Raw genomic sequence first — 18,323 nt, 5'->3', positions numbered from 1 at the left:
TCCAGGTGGCTTTTTGCGCCACGCTTCATTTTATAGAAACTAGTGTCATAAGGTTTCAGAGCGCATACATCAAATGGGTTGAATCTGAATCAAGAAACCTGCATTATGCTTGAATCGCTGCCAATTAAAATATTTAATCATGTCGTAATATATTTAACCAAAATGGGTAAGGGTCACACTCGAGGGGAGCACGTTAAAATATTCAATCATGATGAGTTCCTGGTTAATTCGAATAGTGGCACCTGAAAATTTTTGATTGTTTTGTTTTGTTGCTAGATTTTTTCCAGCTGGACAGCTGTGTGGTATGACCGTTGTCCGATCTTTGCCTTAAAAGTTGTGCCTCTTTTCAGAATCCCCCTTACTTTGGAAAGGATAAAGCGTGCCGACCTATAGGCACCCACCTGAGTCGTGGGGACAGGTGGGTGCTTGAAAAAAAATAAGGTGATATCGTGAGTATTTGCTGCTTGGCCCTAATATGACCAGCAGTAGTGGGCCGTGCGGTGCTCCCTGCGTGACAAGAGTCTTCAGAGAGGCCTGGGTTGGGGGGTAGGTGCCCTCTGGGGAACACAGTTGTAACCTAGGGTCCCCAGGGAGGAAGAAAGCCTTTTGCTTTTGCTGTGGGAATCTTATTAAGCCTCTCTACCCGGGGAAGGATGTGGAAAACAAATGTAGCCGGTGATAATCCATTTCTTAGGACACACTTTGATGGTACTGGCTTAGTTGTTTTTAGCTGAAATCATTAGCTTCCATTTTTAGTATAACAAACTACCGGCTAAATTAGTCTACAGTAAGCCATTAAGATGGATGTCGGAATTAAAAACATTTTTGGAAAAAAGCCTGGTTGGAGCCTTTGTTCTAAGCCCTTGGGCAGGAATCAGGTCCTGTTTCTGGTTGCCGGACAGCTGTCACTCCGACGTGCCTGGTGCACACTCCGCCTGCCGCTCCCGGTGCGGGAACACACGGGTCAGCCTTTCTCCTTGTGGTCCCCCCTGTGGGTCGAAGCTTGCCTGGCAGGTTAAGAAGCAATAGATTTTGGGGCACCTGGATGAGTCAGTGGTTGAGCATCTGCCTTCGGCTCAGGGCGTGATCCCAGGGTCCTGGAATCAAGTCCTGCATCGGGCTTCCTGCATGGAGCCTGCTTCTCCCTTTGCCTGGGTCTCTGCCTCTCTCTGTGTCTCTCATGAATAAGTAAATAAAATCTTAAAAAAAAAAAAAAAAAGCAATAGATTTTACCCTGAGAATTTGTGAAGTTGTCTGTATTTTTACCTTTCTGTGGTAGATAGTGTAGATAGTGTATATACAGTATATAGTGTACAAAGTATAAAGTGTATATACACACACAGAATTGACTGCACAAGCATATAAGCAGGGGTGTGCAGGCCGATTGTTAAAATGTCAGGTTGTTAAACAGCAGTTGTTAAAAATTCTAGATCTTAAATCATATTATTTTTTTTCTTAAATCATATTAAAAACAAAAGTAACAAATATTCAAAATTAATCACTTCTCAATTCTTTTGCCACATTTTATTATGTTTGTGGTCGCGATCATTTACGTTTATCGTGCCCATATCGTGGAAATGCTGTATAGGATGAGTTACTGCACCTCTCTGTCCAAGCTGGTTCACTGACGTCATGGTACGCTTACAATTGGCTGTGATGGGGCTGTTTCCACTGTGGAAGTCAGCAAACACTATAAATTAGGACTTGACTGTGAAATCAGCAAATACTATAAATTAGGTCTTGACTGTTTTGCTGATTATTTTCTAGACCTGAGAAAGTGATGAAAAAATATTAGTAATGCGGATGAAAAGTCACAGTGTGAATAGCCCCAAAACTTGAAATACCCTTCCACTGTTTAGAAACTGTTATCCGACTTACCTAAGTGAGGTTTTGACATACACAGAAGTTGTTTGACATGTGTCACGCATTAACAAAAAAGTCGACACTCATGTCAGAACTCTACCTGTGGACCCATTGCCTCCAGGGGCTGGCTGCAGAGGCAGGAGCTTGGTAAAAATCAACAAAACGCTTTCTTGAGCAACTGGTGCGATGGACCCTGCAGTGAACAGTGGCTGGTGGTCTATCACTACCTGTTCGAAGCGTGTCTGACGTGCGGCGCACTGCTAACGTTGACAGTGAACGTACGCTCACACGCAGACGTGTAGGTGATTGTTCCACAGGCCTGCTTGGCGACCGTTTACCGAAACACTAGTGCCCGGAAAGGAACTTTTTGGGGGCGATGGGAATGACCCCTGTGGACTGCATACTTGTGCTCAGACACACGGCCCCTAGACGGTCCCCTCCGTCGCAGTCTGTTCTGAGTGGAGGCTGCCCCATGGTGAGTAGGAATTTTAACCTTTGTCGTAGGCTTTCTAGTGGTGTCCAACAAAATTCCCCGAGCCCACCAGCATCCCTGGGAAGTGGACGCGTGGCTCTCCCAGGCAGTTGCAGTCGGGGGCGGGAGGGGTCTCAAGAGGAGGGCTTGGCTCCACGGCTCCCCTCCCCGGCCACCAAGAGCTGTCACCAGTGAGGGCCACGCACAGCACTTGGGACTTGTTCAGGGAACGTGACCTGCTCTGTCTTAAGATCGGCAGTGGCGATGGGCGCCCCGGTGGCTCAGTGGTTGAGTGTCCGCCTTCGGGGTCCCGGGATCGAGTCCCATGTTGGGCTCCCTAGGGGGAGCCTGCTTCTCCCTCTGCCTCTCTCTCTGTCTGTGTCTCTCATGAATAAATGAATAAAATCTAAAAAACGAAACAAAACAGCGTTCACGTCCTGCTTGGTGTCTGCCCGTGCAGTCCTGTCGGGAGCAGGGGCGTGGGGAGGCGGGCCTTCGCTGCTACAGATGGATTCCGATTTCTGAGACCCTCCAGCGGTCTCAGTGGGCCAGAGGTGTTGCCCTCCCGGCTCCCTGGGGAGGAGGAAGACGCCCTGACTTCCAGCGTGCTCAGCTCCAGGCTGTACAGACCCCCACCGCGGCCCGTCCCAAGCCACCTTTGCGATGTCACCGATGGCAGACTTGGCAAGAGATGCCAGTAACTGGCTTTCCTAAGGGGGTAGGAGGCAGCTCCCGGGCACAGCTGCCTCTCATCCTGGCCAGAAAGTCTGCTTCCCAGGTGTTCTGGAGTGTTCTGGAATGTTCCCCGGCCCCTGAGCTGAGCAGAATGCTGGAGGACCCGAGCCCCGGCAGGGGAGGGGTCGGGGAAGCCAAAGGAGGCATGAGGCAGGTTGCGTGGAGAGCCCCAGACGCAGCAGGCGGAGCGGCACTGCCCGCGGTGGACAGGCCTGGAGCGGCCGAGGCCCTGCTCTGCCCGAGCGCGTGCTGCCTGCCTGCGGGTGAGGGGACGCGCCGGCTGCTTCTTACCGTTGTCTTTCACGTGTGTGTGTGTTTGAAAATCTCTGGAGTTCCAGAACCTCTCGGCCCACCTGGAACTGTTGCTGTGAGCATCAGCCGAGACCGTGTGGCCAAACCCCATCGCAGGCTGGATGGGGCTTTGCGGGGTGGGCGACGACTAAGCTAGTGAGGCTCTACGACGTTTGGATGTAGTACCTCGGTCGTGATTTTTAAAAATATCTCTCCTGTTTGAAATCCTGAAAAATGAGAAAGCAAGAGAAATACAACGAAGAAAAAAAATCACCCATAAGCTTAGGACGCTTTGATGAATTTTATCATGCACTTTACGCACGTACGTTTTACACACTGTGATTTCTTAGAAATATTCCCACTGTTCCTCCTCTTTGACCGTTTACCGAATTCTATCTCCTAGACGTATTTTATGGGTCAGTACGCATTCTCTCGCAACGCGGTGTCAAGTAGCCACGCGGAATTATATTGTATGGGCTATAATGTAGTTCTTCTACCACGTCTCCATTACTGCAACTCTATCTTATTTTCATTTTTTGCTTATTTTTGATCAACATCCTTATAGACAAAATCTTTGGGTGTCTCCTCAGTGACTTCCACGGGAAGAATTCCTAGATGCGGGCATTCTGAGTCAAGGGATATTTTCTGCAGATTTTTTAGGAAAGGGTTCAATGAGATCACATGCACAGTGTATTTAGTAGAGCGTGATGCTCAGCGTGTGTGCGTGTGTGTGTGCGCGTGTGTGTGTGTGAAAGGCCCCCTAAACACCAGCTACCATTGTGTCATTCATTTGATTAGCAGACTATCGCTGTACTGCTCTCAGTGGTGACTTTATTCTAGGAGGTGCAAGTTTACCGTGCTGTTGTTCGGGGGCATCATGAAGAGAGTGTGATGTTATTCCAGAAGCTCAGAGCGCTCCCAGAGCCTCCAGGAATCAGGGATCAATTCTCCAGTCTTCCCTTTGATGTTCTTTGTTGCATTTGCTTTTGGTCACTTGCCCTGAGAAGGTCACGAGGAGAGGGAGAAGAGAAAGGCTGGAAAGCTGTCAATCTTTACTCATCGATAACTTTTTTTTATCCTTTTTTTTAAGATTCTATTTATTTATTTGGTTATTTATTTATTTATTTTTATTTGAGACACACACAGATAGAGAGAGAGAGAGAGGCAAAGACACAGGCAGAGGGAGAAGCAGGCTCCATGCAGGGAGCCCGATGCAGGACTCGATCCCGGGACCCCAGGATCAGGCCCTGGGCTGAAGGCAGGTGCCAAACCGCCGAGCCACCGGGGCTGCCCACTCATTGATAACTTTGCCAAGAGTTTGAATGTTGAGAGAAAAGTTGAGTCTTGGGCTAAAACAACCGGTGGGCTTCACTTACCCTCTCCGGGTCCGCAGGTGCCTGAGCATTGCCTGCATGTGTCTCGCACGGCCCAGGCCCCGCATGGCTCTGAGCTGAGCTCCCGGGGGGCAGAACTGGCTATCAAAGCTGGGCAGGCCTCCAGCTCAGGTATGGGCCGCACCGACACAATTGCCCCTTTAGGAGAGGTCGGCGGGTGGGGTGGGGGGGGGTGTTCCTTCCCGCTTCTATGGTCCTGGAGGTTTTCAGGTCCATCCCGGCCTACTGCGGGGCTGGGCCAAGGCCAAGTTGCCCATCAATATTTTAAAGTAGCGGTGTTATGAAATTTATGGAAGACGCACAAAGGACAATTCCCTGAAGTGACGAGCCCGCTGAGAGGGGATGTTGGCTAAAAGGAAATTTCGCTTTGAAACAGTGTGCGATCAGGTGCCACGCTGCGGAAACCCTTTATACGCATGGGCTCCGAGCGTGGGGGCGAGGAAAAGCTGACCTGGTTTCAAATCCCACCTACAACTGTTAATTTATTTGGTTATCTATTAACAGTCTCCTGGCAGCTTACTTTTATGTTTAAAATTAAGTGCTTGATTGATTATTTTCTAGAACAGTGATGGGATGTTGTTCTATACTTAAGCCAATCCATTAGTGGGCTCTCTCATTACTGATCTCTTTTTCTTTCCTTTCTTGGTTCATTGTGTGTGTGTGGGGGTGTGGGTGTGCACGCGTGCGTGTGCCAGTGCCTTCGTGCGCACCCGAAGGCTGGGAGGGTCGGAGCGGGAGGGAAGGGGGTCTCCGTTCTGAAAGTGGAAGGAAGTGGGGCTTTTCTATGTTCCCCAGACTACACGTCCACAAGGAGTTTTGCAGCATCCAAGGCGAGGTGGTTCACTCTGGGCATGAGTCACAGGTAGGAGTAGAGTCCCAGAGGAATTTTTTATCATGGGAATCTCTTTTTTTTTTTTTTTTTTTTGCGTGGGGTGGGGGATATCTCATTTTATCAATACCCTTGGTGTAAGCTTCTATATGAAAAAAACCTCTACTCTCATTTTGTCTGCTTGGGAGGCATCTTTAAATATTTCCGTATTTCTTAAGATTTGCTTCTGAGGACTGGAAGTCTATCACTTTTTTAAAAATTGGGTTTATTACATATATACATGCAAAAAAAATAAGCTTTGCAAGGCAGATCCTCAGGGCTAGTGTGTTTGGGCAGGTTTCTCAGGGTCCTGGTTGCTTACTGCCCCCCGCCCCCTCCCAGTTGGGGTGGCCAGGTATGACCTCAGGTGGCCTGACACCCAGGCCGGTCGCATCTGGCCGCCCAGAACAGCACCAGCAAAGCAGGATCTGGCCTGCGTTCTATCCGAAACAGGTTGGGAATCACCTGAAAGTCTGAAGGGGCGACAATCAAATGAGCTTCGTGTCCAAGGGCACAGTGGCAGGGGTCAACTGTGCCATCTCTTCTCACCCGCCCTCGTTTGGGGTAGATGGTTCTCCCAGTATCCAGGTGAGCAGCACAGGTGCAGGGAGGGCTGCTTCCGTCCAGCAGTGGGGACCAGAGCTGTGTCACTGGAAGTGCGGGCCTCTGCCCTTGGCCCCATGACCTGAGTGTTCAGCAGGAACAGGCGGGCCATCAGCACCGCGGACCCTTCATGTAAGAGGCGTGATCCTAAAAATTTGCACCGGTAGGGGAGTTTTGTAAATCTAGTGACACTTCTCAGGTGTTTGGGAGGGATTGGAATCTGAAGGAACCCTTGCGGGGAGTAAGGAACCTTTCTCCAACACCTGCCCCCCTTTGGCTCCCTTGGAAATCTAGGGTCTTGACTCAGGCCAGGAGGCGTCCGGGGGCAGTTGCCAAGTCTTACCCAGAGAAAGAAACTGGGTGCCGTCAAGCAAAAAGTGCATGGAGTGATAGTCCAATAAGCCATTCCTGGCAGCTTTATGATGTAAAGGGCCTGAGGACAGCGCATCAGGCCTGGGCTGGGGTTGGCGCTGATTTACCAAAGGGCCTTCTAGCTCTCACGCTCCCTGGAAGGACGATTTCCTGCGGACAGAACTTTCTGCTGTGGCCTCTGACGTGGCAGCCCTGCCGACAGGAACGCCGTCTTCCTTGGGGCTGAGTTCCCCGTAACAAAGTGCTACTGACTGAGTGGCTTTAAAAAAAATTCCAGAAGGGAACCCTCTCCAGTTCCGAAGGCCAGAAATGCAAAGTCCGGGCGTGGGCAGGGCTGCGCTCCCTCCGAAGGCTCTGGGTGACCCCTGCCTGGCCTCTCCCAGCTTCCCACGGGTCCAGGTGCCCCTGGCTTGTGCCTGCATCACTTCACCCGCTGCCTCGTCTTCACGTGGCCCTCTCCGGTGTCTTCCGTCTTTTACAAGGAAGCTTGTCGTTGGATTTAGGACTCACCCAGACGATCCAGGATGCTCTCATCTTGAGATCCTGAGTTGAATCTGCAAAGACTCTTTCCCCCAAATGGGTCACATCGCAGGTTCTGGGGGTTAGGACACAGACATGTCTTTCTGGGGGACACCATTCAATGCCCCCCGTACTCCCTTCTTGCCGGTCCCAGAAAGCACTCCCCCACACTCCTTAGGATCTGCTGGGTTCACATCTCCCCCTTATGAGGCAGCGTTGCATGGTCAGAGCAAGGAAAGGGGGTCTCAGGACTGAGGTAGGTGGTGACAAGCACAGGCCTGGAATCCAACAGAACCTGGAACCCAATCCTGGTGCCCCGGGTACCAGGTGTGAGACCTGGGCAAGCAGTCAAAGCTCTCAGTACTCTGGTTCCTCATGTCTGAGACCAGGAGAGTGACGTCGTCGTAGAGGCGAGCCGACGTGGCGTGTGACAAGCAAAGTGACCACTTGCTACTATGGACCAAAGTGACCACTTGCTACTATGGCATCACTATGGACTGGGAATAGAGAGACCTGACTTCCAGACTGTTCCCAGCTAGCCACTTGGCCTCCTGTGGGCCCCCACGGGACGGGTAAGGTGCCTGAGCGTCTACAGACTGTATGGAAAGGCGGTGATCCAACGAAGTCACCCCCGGCCTTTGCAGCCACAGCGGCCTGGGGCCCTCGGTCGGGCAGACCCTGTCCAGAAGTCTGAGGTTTGGGCAACTCAGCGTGCATCAGCTCTCATTCGGTTCACAGACACTCCTTGGGCCCGACTTCCAGAATAGCCTGGAGGCCTTTGCAGCACACTTAGCCATAGTACTGGCTGCTGAGCTATCACTTGGAAAACAGTTTCAGTGGGTTGTAGTTCTCTTCTCCTGAGGAGGAAATAATTCATGGAAGCCCTGAGGGAAAGGATAGGGTTACAGTCTGCTCTCTTGTGCCCAGCTAAGAGTGTCCAGAACCAGAGAAATGGTGACAGAAATCGCACTGTCCCAGCACATGGGCAGGGCCCGTGCTGAGCAGGCCGCTGGAAAGAGCATGATTTGAACTCACGGAGGAAGAAATGGAAGCTCAGGGAGAGCGAGTGGCCTGGGTGAGGTCTTCCAACTGTAGGACCAGGCCTCTTCCTTTCTAGACTTCTTTCTGGGATTCTTATTCTGTCTGGCGTTGCTTTTGGGTTCCAGTGTTTGGGACACATCTTTATCCGACACAGCTGTGCTACTGTTGAGATATAATCAAAAATATATTCCCTCCTCCCAGGGAAATTCCAATCTGACGCAAAGGTACAAGCGAAGGAGGAGCCTGGAGGAGACAGTGGAGAGAACTTCTTCCAAGTGGAAGACCTGTGACAGGAATCTGGGTGCTTCTGTCTACGTCTTCAGTTTTGCTGTGGAAGAGGACACGCATTTTATTTGCAAACCAAGTCTTTGTTTAAATATTTTATTTATTTATTTGACACACACAGAGAGAGAGAGAGAGAGAGAGAGCACAACCAGGGGAGCAGCAGAGGCAGAGGGAGAAGCAGACTCCCCGCTGAGCAGGGAGCCCGACGTGGGGCTCGATCCCAGGATCCTGAGATCATGACTTGAGCCGAAGGCAGACGCTTAACCGACTGAGCCCCCCAGGCGCCCCTCAAATCTTTGTTTTAAAGGGTAAGGCACATCTATTTCCTTTCGCCCCGCGGTCTGGTCTCTAAGCACAACCTTCACTCATACAGACTCACTTGGCGAAGTTCTACAGGTCTGTTTCCCAGTGTCTGCGTCTTACCCGCCAAGCTAGATATGGCACAGTAGGGACTTATTTTTTAGAGAAGTAAGACTTTAAGAGTCGTGAAAAACAGGAGGCCCTCCTGCTCAACAGCCTAACTATATGGATAGAATTTCTCATCAATTAAAAAAGGGTCTGACCTTTGCCCGGGGGCATGTGTGCCAGGGATTAGGCACCGCTGAAGGACACAGTGTGTAGGACGGGAGGTGACAGCTGTTCTACAGAACGTGACAAGTCCTCATCTTTCCTAACGGCTGCCTGCTTTGCTGACTTTGAGACTGCTTCTGAGGATGGTTCTGGTGGCCAAGGAGAAGGCTCTTAGCCTTTGGTGGCTCGCACTCATTTTTCCAGCTTAGCAGCGGGCAAACCTTCAGAAAAGAAAATGCTTGATTTTCAAAAAGTGGCGTGGTATTGACCAGTGTGCACGTGCGTGCATGTGTGTGTGCGTGTGTGCGCGTATGGAGGCAGTGAGGGGGGGAGGACAGGAAAACAATTTATAGATCACATCTTGCAAATCCTTCCACTCTGAACCGGTTGTAAACTCATTTCTTTGCTATTCTCAAGCTTTGATTTATGCGTTGGGATCACGGGGTTTGTGTCCCTTCTTCCAACTATCAGTTTGAATTTAGCAGGGTGCTCCGTAAAAATGTTGGGTGATTTGCATGCTCTGGGCTGATTGAGTTGCATTCTTTATACGACCATTTTTAGATGGATTGTCTCTCTGGGCCTCTATGCTTTTGTTTTCTGGGGTTCAGAGGTTACATCAAAAACCTCCCTGCCTGCTGCCTGATATGACCTTTGAACTCCAAAGGGCACAGGATCATGAGGCCATAAAATCAAGCGCAAACACTAAAGGTGTCATTCTGATTGTCCTCCGAGGACAGGAGTTTAGGGCTTGATCACATGACTTGGGGTAGAGGAAATACTGAGAGAGCAAAAATCAGGGAACACGGACATCTGAACGTCAATCCGTAGCCCAGAAGGATGTGAAAAAGCCTTCGGTGGGGGGGGGGGGCACTTTTTATTGCTAAAAAGTGTCCACTGCATGTTTCTCCAGGCCATTTCTGGTAGGACAGCTCCGAGAACGTCGAGCATGCCACATCTGCAGACTGTTGGGGTAAGATGTCATTTTCCAACTGTGTCACCATAATCTGGGTCGCTTTTCGGTCTGCCGTCCGCCCTGGCCAGCAACAAGGGCAGCAGGGAGTCGCCAGGAGGGGGTCTGTGCGCCTTCAGACTCTCAGGAAGGACAGGCTGAAATCTGAGAGCCGCGGCCTGCGTGGCTTGGAAGGAAGAGCTCTAGATTAGCTGTTGGTTTTTTTTTAAAAGGGGAAGAAGCACTGGCTCAGTGTCAAACCTCCAAAGAGTATGTCATTAGAAAGGGGAAAAATCTATTTGGAATAATGATAAAGGTCTCCTTGTGGCTGGCTAGCATTTCAGGGCAAACCAAAACAAACATGCAAGGGAAATGCAGCGGAGCCCTGCAGGGCGCGGGTTGAAGAGTGGAGGCTCGGGCTCGGGTTCCTTGACACCAAATAAATTATCCAGAATATTCTAAAACCATAAATGAACTTCTACTGATTTATGCAGAGGTTTCCGAGGTCTTTCAAAAATGCATGTGAGGAGCATTTTCGCTCCCCAGTGGCATGGGAAATGTTCTACAGCAGCAGAAAGGAGCAGAGCTGAGCGCGGCTGAAAGCCTAGAGCTGCAAATAAGCTGCCATCGTGGAAAAAAGCCCATAAACAGGATCAGGAGCAGGGGGAGGGGTCGTCCTTGGAGAGAGGTCAGGGTCTGCCCTGGGTTGCACGGAGTGGGAAACCGAGCCCCGTGACAAAGGTGGTCCAGAGATATCTGTCCCCAGATGTTATTCTCATGCCCAAACTGAGCAGAGGGGAGGAGGTTTTTTTTTAAGGGTGTGTAGAAATCTGAGCTCCCCCCCACCAAGGGCACGGAAAGGGGACACCCCCCAATCTGAAACTCAGACGGAGGCTGTGGGTTTGAAGTCCTTAGAAACCCGGGCACATATTTGAGAGTTTGGGGCTAAATTCTTGAGAATGGGCTGCTGCCAGGGGGCGAGGGGTCCAGGCAGGGGTGAGGCGAGGGAGGACGGAGGGCAGGGGTGCAGCGGGAGGGAAATGAGAGCCCAGGAGGGAAGATGGCTCTCACCAGGGCGGCTGGTTCTCAGGCCACAGAGGCCTCTGCAAAGTGCATGTGGGATGGAGTCATTTTCTCTGGCAACGCCTCGGTGTTCTACTCACTCCAGGCCCCAGCACTTGGGATTAGTTCCTGGGAAGAGCCGAGCCGCTGGAATAAAAGGTCTGTCTGTTTCTGCGTCTCCCAGGAGCTAATCTGAAGGCGGGGACTTCGAGTGTCAAGTGTTTGATGCACCTGTGGTTTTGAAAGGTGGCATCTGCCCAGGGGTGAGCCCTCACTCGGTCTCCTCTCTCCTGGGGTCACCTGCCCCGTCCCGCTACACCCGCTCTCCCAGAGGTCAGGGGGCCGCACTTGGTCCTTGGGCTTTCTTGGATCTGGGCTGGTGGCAGTTTAAATGCTGGAGGTTTTCTGGTCAGTTTGATGGGAAAGGGGAAATTCTGAGGCTGCAAGAGCTTAATGATCACCGGACAATCCATTTGAGCCAGTTGGGGAGAAGCCAAAGAGCACTTTCTGGCAGGTCCGGCTTTCTTTCTTTCTTTCTTTCTTTCTTTCTTTCTTTCTTTCTTTCTTTCTTTCTTTCTTTCTTTTTTTTTTTTTTTTGATTTTATTTATTTATTCATGAGAGACACACACACACACACACACAGAGAGAGAGAGAGAGAGAGAGAAGCAGAGACCTCAAAAGTCCAGGTTAAATGCCCCCTCCTCGGGGAAGTCTTCCTGGACCAGCCAGGTCAGGGCGATCTTCCTTTGCTGATTGTGCGGAGCGTGCTCAGTGTGTATGATGCTCTGAGTCCTGCTCACACCCAGCAGGCTGCGCACGCCCTGCGTGTGCATCGACTAGGTCCCAGCCTCTCGGCAGCTCAGTCAGCGACTCCTCCAGAGCAGGGTCTTCATCTCTCCTCCCATTCGTCCCCTTCTCTAAAGACTTTTCTCGGTTAATTGCCGTATTGACTTCTTGGGTGCACCACGCACCTTCCTCCGACGGACGTTCGTTTTATTAGACGCCGTAGGGGGAGAACAGCTGCCCGGCTTCCCCACGGCAGTGTCCCGTGAGTCCTCAGATATCCACGCAAATGCCAGCGCAGTCCCTTGTCACCTGTACCCCGAGGTGCTCTTGGAGGGCCGAGGGTGCAGCGAGTTCAGTTTTGAGGAGTGTGTGCAAGAGTCAGCCTGGGAACAGGGGCCCCGACCCTTGGGCCCACCTGCATGGATTCTGATGACCCTGATGGGGGACTCAATCCCCGGACCCCAGGATCATGACCTGAGCCAAAGGCAGACGCTCAACCGCTGAGCCACCCAGGCGGCCCTGTCAATTCCAAATTAGTGGGAGAGGACCCCGGATTGGCTAAACGTGGGACCAGTTATCTAGTTTGGTCCAATTAGCCAATGGCCAGTGGGTGCAGGGAGAAGGTGAAGGCATGAATTACAAACCTGGCTATCGCTACTCCTTTAGGTTTGCGGTGTGTTTCCTAAGAGTGGGAGGTTGTGAGATGGGCAGACAGACGTCCCCGAAGGTGAACGGGACATCTCCTTGTGCCATTATGGTATCAAACTTTACTACAACTGTTTATTTTGAGGTCTGTGAGCTCTTGAAGGGTGGGGACTGTCATTTTTGGAGACCCCAGGGTTTTAATCATATTTTTAATTTCCTACATTTTATGATGCTCTGACGTCTTGAGTCCTTGCAGACCCAGGAAGGGACTACCCCTCCCACGGTTAGCTAATTCCCAGAGATAACAAATAATTTATCTGCAGGCACGTCTTTGATATGCAAACCAACCAATCCTAGGTCCATGTACTCCAACCACCTACTTCCACCAAGACACTATCCTCCTGCCCCAGATCATCCGCCCCAGGGCCAGTGATTGGACCACCGGGAGCCACCGGGCCAAGAGCCTGCTGAAATTCTTGAAACCGTCCAACCTCAAGCTCGCTCAGCTGCTTACCCCGCCTCACCCATTCCTTCCCTCGAGAACCACAATGAAGGCTTTTGCCCATGACTTCCCAGTTGCTCCTTCTGTTTCCTGACCAGTGCCCGTGCTTCTCTGCGTGGCCCTGCGTGATGTGGCCTGCTGTGCCCTCTCCTCTTAGCAGCTATAACTAATGAACTCTCTTTTCCTTTTCCTCCCCTATGTTTGTATCCCCCCATGTAAGAGGCAGGCAGATGCCTTATATAATGTATTTGGGATGCCCGAGGGGTCCCTTGTACCCCTTCTAAGTCAGTACCCACCCACCCAAGGGTAACCATTCTTCTGACTTCTGTGAGTTTATTTATTTATTTATTTATTTATTTATTCATTCATTCATTCATTCATTCATCTATCTATTTATTTGACTTCTGTGAGTTTTAGATGTTCTTGAACTTTGCACAAAGCTAACTCCTTTGCATCCGGCTTCTTACACTCGTCGTTGTTCTCTGAGACTCATCCCTGCTTCTGCAAGTGTTCATAGCTTGTTTTTTGTTGTTGTCGTTGTTGCTGTGTGGTGCCCCCCCCCCCCCACCATCAGGCTGGGACCTATCGGGCTCTCGGGTGGAATCTAGCAAGTTCTCTCTTCGGTGGTGCTCGTTGCCTGGTCTGTTGGTCTCAGCAAGCCGGGGTAAAACCAAGATCCTCAGTTCATTTTAGAACACCTCGGCACCTGGCACAGAGCCTGTCACGTAGAAGGCCAATGATAAATATTTGCTGAATGGCATAAGTGGGGTGGGTGCATGAGCAGAGCCTTGAGGATTCAGTGGGGACCGGGGTGTGACATCATGTGCGGGATCCAGCCCGAGGGGACGGACGCCTGGCTTATGTCTCCCATGCTCTTGCCTCTGTCCTAGGAACCGTAGGCAATTACTGCGGGATTGCAGAATGGAGGGGCCAGGTGACTCTCTGAAAAGGAGCAATCAGACTGAAGACCCAGGGCCGGAGAAGTAGGTGTGAGCCGCGCCTCCCCGACCACGCGGGAGCCCGTCACGGTGTTTGCAAGTGGCAATGATGGATGAGCACGCTGTGCGTTTACGTCCCCGTGCCAGGCCTTTCTCTCCTCTCCCCCTCACAGTGTCTCCCCAGGATGAAGGATGCTTGGCATCAAAGAACCGTTGTCCCTTCTGTTCCGAACTGGGGGAAACTGACAAACTCCATGCTAGTTCATTAGACCCCTCGATGAATTATGGGAAATGGACGGAAATCATGACTGGAGCACCCTTAATGAACCCAGGAACTCCGGTGATGGATGGATAGATGGAAATGAACATTAATCTACTCTCAGCCACTCCGATGATGTCATTTTTAACCAACCGTGAACATCACCCAGAAGCCAACCTGGAGACAGAGCAGGGATAGTGGGGGGGGGGGGGGTTGGTGCATCCAAGGGAGGAATGTTAACCAGGTTTCAGAATCCTGACAGTGGATCCCGCTACAGGTTCATTTAAATGCTCCGCTTAGCTCTTGAATTAAAACAAGACAGGGCTAAAACTTTAATCAATCCGGTTCAGCCGCCACACTCAGGCACGAGCAGAGAATAAAATGAAGGTCACAGGAGAAGTCCGGGAGAGAGAATTTGACAGTCCGTGCAGATGAATGGGCCTATGCCAAGTGGCCTTTGAGATGAAAAGGAGGCCCAGGCGGGCAGTTCATTTAGAGCAGGAGTGGCAATCTGTCGATTGCGGGGGCCAGATCCCCAGCCCTGTTTCTCTAGAGGATGCAGGTGTGCGCGTGCGTGCACACCCACCTGCCCTAGTGGAAAAATAGGTAACAAACTGCTAAAACACATACACACACCAAACGAACCCAAAAAACCCAAACCAAATGCTCTCCTTCCATGTCCATTTTGGTGTACGTGGTGTTTCTTCACAGAGCTTGCTGTGGCCCGAATGCCTAAGGAGTTCCGGGATGGGGTGGGGATCTCGGGACCCGGTGCTTACACCTGGCCGGCCAGGCCTGCGGCAGCGTGGCCAGGAGGGCGCTCGGCATCCCGCCAGGGGCCGTGCGCAGGGCTGGGTGGCAGTGGGGGCAGCTGCCTTCCACGTGCTGGCGAAGGTCTCGTGGTGGGAGGAGGCCAAGGGGCGCGGGCCCAGCAGGGAGGAGCCAGGAGGGTACCGAGGGGGCCTTGGGGACGTTGCTCACAGTCGGTGTGACTGCAGTCAAGACATGCCTTCTTGTGACACCCCACCCTCATCCCCTTGGCTCTTCATAGCCAGAAACTTAGATACCTCTACTCCAGGAGAGGAGGAGAGAGGCTGTCTGTTGAGTAAGGCTGCCTCCGTCCTGTCTATGCAGAGGGGCTGATTGCACCCCGCTTCCTGCTAGTTCTCTCTCCCACCATCCACCCCCCTCTCCCTCCCTCTCTCTCTTTCTCTCTCTCCCCCACAGTGGCCTCCTTGCAGAACTGTCTAGGCCAAGACACGCTCCTGCCTCAGGGCCTTTGCGTTTGCCATTCTCACTTTCTAGAATGCTGGGTGTCCAAACACACTCCCGGTTCCCTTTCCACCCCACTGTTTAAACATTTTCAGAGGGGCCTTCCCTGACACTCGATGTAAAATCACACCACCATCTATCACTGTCTGTCCTGTTTTGTCTTCAGAGCACTTATCACCACCGACGTGACAGATGTGTGAACACGTGTGGGTACAGGGCTTATATTTTTGTTTCTTGTCCTTCCCTCATTAGGGTGCCGGCTCCGGGAGGTTGGGGCCTTGGCCTCTCAGGACCCCCCGTGCTCGGAGCAGTGTGTGTGCCCCAACACTCGCTGAATGAAGCATCTTGGCTGTGACCTGCCCTCCCGCTGCAGCCCACACCTCTGCTTTGAGACCTGCCGTTGAAGCCCCCCCATCCCCTCTACCTCTCTGCTGCCTCAGCCCAGAGAAACTTTATCCAGCCTGGGGCAGAGCTGTCTGGCTGTCACAGATCACATATTGTTCCAAATCTATTATTTATGCCTCAACCGTATGCCCAGAGTCCTTCAGGCCCGAGGCTTCTTACACTCAAAAGCCACGCTTTGAAACACATAAAGCTCCCCCCGCCCCTTAAAACTCCAGTCTCTGCTCTGAGTTTCCAAAAGCCTATTTTGTAATGTAGAAGCGGAAGCTGGATTCCTTACTGCGTTTTGCAGTGTCATCACTTCCCTAAGGCAGGGCCTGTGAAGGTCCCTGTGGTGGCCGGTGCCAGCGGGCAGGCCAAGGGGTGAGGAACCGGGTGGCTTTGGTACAGCAAAACACTATCTGCCTCGTACGGTGTAGAGAGGAGCTCCCATTAGTGTTGCGAGTGTAAATGACCCCAGTAAAAGCTCTCGAAAAGCACTTTCAAAAAGAGGCTAAGGAATTAACAAACACAGATAAAAATAATAAAACCCAGTGCGACCGAGGATGTGGGGAAACAATGGGTTGCCGACGTGGCACTCATATGCTCCAGGATTTCTAGAGAGCACCCTGGCACCATGGGAGCTGCGAGATGGTTGATCCTGGCAGTGCGTTGCTATTGCCCCCTGGTAATCCTTTCTGGGGAATACGCTCCATGAGTATAAGCCAGAAGGAGCAAACGAGAAACCAAAATGTGTTCAAAGATAATAACGTGGCATTATTTAGCAACAGTGAAAACACCCAAGACAGGACAGTGGTTAAGCAGCTAGATCTGTTAAGATAATAGCTAAAGACAGGAGCCAAGTCTGGGGTCAGGACAGAGCAACTGTTTCAACAAACACCATCAGACCTGGGTGGCTTATCACAGCAAATGTTTCTTTATTGCCCATGTCACAGTCCACCTTGGTCAGTCAAGTCTACTCCACGCAGTCACTCAGGGACCCGGTTCCTGTCACTTACTGGCACCATCATTTTCTCCCTGTATCTGGCAGGTGCATGGGAGAAGGAAGGGACAACAGAGAACCCCAAGGGAGAGTTCACGAACCAGTTTTGGAGTTCTGAGGGCAGCATTAGGACTATCCACACTCTAGTGGCCAGAGTGTAGTCATCTGGCCACACCTACCTGCAAGGGAGGCTGGGAAATGTGGTGTCCCTACGCGCCCAGAGAGTAATGGTGATAGGGTTTGGTGAACACACCGCAATGACTGCACATTGACTCTGCTGACATATGGGAACTGAAATATTAATTAATATTAAACAGAAAAGGCAGGGCACAGAAGCACTAATGAGGACTAGTTACTAATAACTATGTAATTACATCTATGTGTATTCACCAACTTGGAATGATTTTAGAGTATGGTGGGCTTTGCAGTTGTGTGAGGTCTTTTCTCCTCCATGAAATGAGAAAGTGAAAAAAAAAAAAGAAATGAGAAAGCGTGATGAGCAGACGGAACAGTGGACGTGGAATCATGCGACCAGAGGTTGCGCTCCATTGTGCCATTTATATTTTTGACACTTTTTCATGAAAAACACTAAAGCTTATCTCAATTATTTTTTTTTCTGGCTCTACGGTAAGTGCCTTCCTTGCCACTGAAATTATTCCACAATATCAATGTCTTTACAATATGCCGTTCTGTAGACATGCCATAACTTAAACCATTCTCCTCTTGGGGGACATCGTTTCCGTATTTTCTTTTTGTAAATTACTCTCTAAAAACGTCTTTTACAGACATTTCAGCCCACATTTCTGATGACTTTTTAGGATTGGGTCCTTAAAGAGGAGTTACCAGGGCAGGGAGTTTGATTATGTTCAAGGTTCTGGATACGCGTTGCCAAACCACCTTCCAGAAAGGTCATATAATTTATATTCCTCTCTCACTTCACCCCTGCAGCATCTGGTGCTATCAATCTTTCTCTTGTTTTTGCCAATTTGATAAGCAAGAAGCTGTATCTGGTGACCGTTTTTAATTTCTTTGATTACTTTTTTATGGCTGAATAGCTTATCTTATGTGGATTTGGCAGACATTTGTATTTTCTCTTTTGTAAATTGTCTATTCATAACCTTTACCCATTTTTAAATTTTGGTTTCTTATTGATTTGTTCAGATGTCTTATGTAGTAAGAATATTAACCTTTTCCCTGCGATGTGGAGGGCTTATATTTTTTCAGTTTATTGTTTGCTTTTATCTTTTATATCTGGACACTTAAAATCTTTGTGTGACACAATCTGTTAGTCTTTCTCCTTGTGACTCCCTGCATTGTTTTGTGCTTGGAAAATGCTTTCAATGCAGAGATCAGATAAATAAATATTTACCTACATTTTCTTAGAGTTTTTAAAGTAGTTTGGGGGTATTGTAATTTTGGCATGGCTGGAGTTTATTTTATTTTGTCATGTGAAATGAGGACTTAGATATTTCCTACCACTGGAGAGCCAATTTTCCTAAAATCACATTTGAA

The sequence above is a fragment of the Nyctereutes procyonoides genome, unplaced genomic scaffold (assembly GCF_905146905.1).
Source record: "Nyctereutes procyonoides isolate TBG_1078 unplaced genomic scaffold, NYPRO_anot_genome, whole genome shotgun sequence".
Lineage (NCBI taxonomy): Eukaryota > Metazoa > Chordata > Mammalia > Carnivora > Canidae > Nyctereutes > Nyctereutes procyonoides.
This window is presented reverse-complemented; position numbering follows the sequence as displayed.